Here is a 2,508-nt window from a genome sequence, read left to right as displayed (position 1 = left end):
TATATATATATATATATATATATATATATGATATATGATATATATAAGCACAGCGTTATTTGCCTATTGTGCGTATTTCATCATCCATGGTAAAGTTCATCAATATACTTTCATCACACAAACCCACATGTACCATCAAATATACACATCACATGTAATATATATACACACACATATATACATATACGAGAGGTCATTTACCGTATCGTCGACTCTGGAACGGTGATAGATCCTCTCTCATTTTACCTGAGAATCGTTGATGACAGGTGAGGAGTGTTGTCAATAGAAGCTGCCAGCTGTGTCGACTACACACAGCCACCATTCCAGTAGTCCAACTCTCTTCAACACCCTCACACTTACACTCACACTCAACAATGGTGAAACTATAACTCATACCCTTCCCCTTTTTTCTATCTCTCCTCGCTCCGCTTTACGCTTCTCTCTCTTCCTCTTCCTTCAGCTTTCTCTCGCCCTCTTCGCCTTCTCTGTCTGTCTATCTCCATCTCTTCTTCTCCCTCTCTCTTATAAACTATATTAATTATTCAATGCCACTTTATGCCTATGGTTTTGTTGCTTCAAAATCAATTTTAATGCTACTACACAGACTACATTCATGCACACACACACATACACACACCTATTCATATCCTTATCTCTGTGCGCGCGCGCGTATATACATATATACATGTATGTATGTATGTATGTAGTACAGTTAAGAAGAGAACTACTTACTACAGAAAATGAGTGTAAATATTTATTGTTGTTAAAACCACGCTCTGTTACTACACACATTGACCTTAGCACGACAATAAATCGATGTACGTGTACACGCGTGTGATTCCATCCATCCATCCATCCATCTATCTATCTATCTATTCCCCCCCCCCATACACACTCACACAGACGAATTCGCTTAGACATAGCGATACTGGATCTTTTCTTAATAACCACTTACCAGAGCTCAATATACTTCTGCTTCAGAGCTAAGAGTCAGGAGAGTACAGAGCATAATATCAATTAAAGAATGACAAGAGAACATCAATTACGTAAACAACTTCATTAGCTTACAGCTGTTTCTGTTAAATGAAGCCTTGCGGTCAGAGCTGAGTGGTTGCGTGGTATCTTACAGCTTCCTCAGAGCCATTTAAATGAAGTTTATTGTTACTGAGAAACACATCCCCCCCCAAATGCCTCCCCCCACCCGCACTTGAGTTTGAAGAAGAAACGAAGGTAGAGCTAAAAACGAACGTAGTCACCTGGATGTATAAATGTGAATCTATGTATGTGTGTGTGTGTTTGTATGTGTTTTTATGTACGCATGTATATATATATGCTTGTATGTATGCATATGTGACTGCGCGATAAGATGTTTGCTTCCCAGCCATATGGTTTTGGGTTCTGTCCCACTGCATGGTACCTTGGTCAAGAGTCTTCTACTATAGCCTCGAGTCAACCAAAAGTTTGTCAATAGATTTGGCAGACGGAAACTGAAAGAAGCCCGTCGTACGCGCGCGCGCACGTGTCATTAGTCAGTTTTATTTCAAGATTTCTTGCCAATAGAGAAAGAGTCAGTCTCTAGCCTACATCCAAGGCTCCTTATTTTGAATTTCAACATCAACAACAGGGTTATTTTTGTTTGTATGTATGTATGTATGTATATGTGTGCGTGTATGTATCTTCCAATGTGTAAAGCACAATTTTGCACCCAAGTCTCTAAACTTATGCAAAAGAACGCATCTTTCCACGGATAAACTCGTACAGACTTTGTGATTTTATCTGGGGGTTTGGGGGGGGGGAAGAAAAATCCCTTCATTTTGCGCCACTCAATTTTCCAAGACCAACAAGAGACTTTCAACATCGTTTTAATGTAATTTATTCACAGTCTAATGGATTCATGAGTGTGTGTGTGTTGGGATTTTATACAAACGGTCGGATATTATGATATTTAACTGTAGCTAGTTTAGAACGTTATAATTGTGAGTTCAAATCCTGCGCTAATTCACTTAGCATCGACGCGGTAACTACTAGTAGTATATTTATTAATATATCATATGGTACTACTAAAGCAGCACGGTCCCGGACGCGCGACTGCGCGTTCGGGTCCGTGCTGCTTTAGTAGTACCATATCATATAAATATACTTGGTCGGGACAGTCGATTGCATATAGATCTGTTAAATAAATGTCTTGTGATTAATATAGTGCGCACACACACACACACAAACAAACACAAAATTATGTATGTATATAGTGGTTGTGTCACCGAAGACGAAGTCTTTAGACTGGTTCCCTGGTAATAACATTTTATCAATCCCGATCAAATTTCGTTTGATACTATGTAATTAGATTCCGTAGGTTAAAATAAATTAGTCAGCAGCTCATTTGCATTTTTGCATGCGACAAATATTATTAAATGTCTTACAATAACAAAATCTTTTCACTGAAAAAGGAAGGAAAAAAGCAAAAGTAACGCAAACAAAAATAAAGAAACTTAATACATGAATATAAAA

At 38.2% G+C, this 2,508-nt stretch overlaps 1 long non-coding RNA gene across 1 annotated transcript in view; it reads right to left on the bottom strand.

The window, feature by feature from the left end:
* Positions 1-388, bottom strand: part of LOC106879473 (uncharacterized) — a 16,558-nt gene extending 16,170 nt beyond the window's left edge. The window contains exon 1 of the long non-coding RNA XR_001410639.2: positions 202-388. This is a non-coding gene — a long non-coding RNA (uncharacterized LOC106879473). The remainder of the gene's footprint in view (positions 1-201) is intronic.
* Positions 389-2,508: the final 2,120 nt, after the last annotated feature.

The sequence above is a fragment of the Octopus bimaculoides genome, chromosome 18 (genome assembly GCF_001194135.2).
Source record: "Octopus bimaculoides isolate UCB-OBI-ISO-001 chromosome 18, ASM119413v2, whole genome shotgun sequence".
In the NCBI taxonomy this organism is placed as follows: domain Eukaryota; kingdom Metazoa; phylum Mollusca; class Cephalopoda; order Octopoda; family Octopodidae; genus Octopus; species Octopus bimaculoides.
This window is presented reverse-complemented; position numbering and strand designations above follow the sequence as displayed.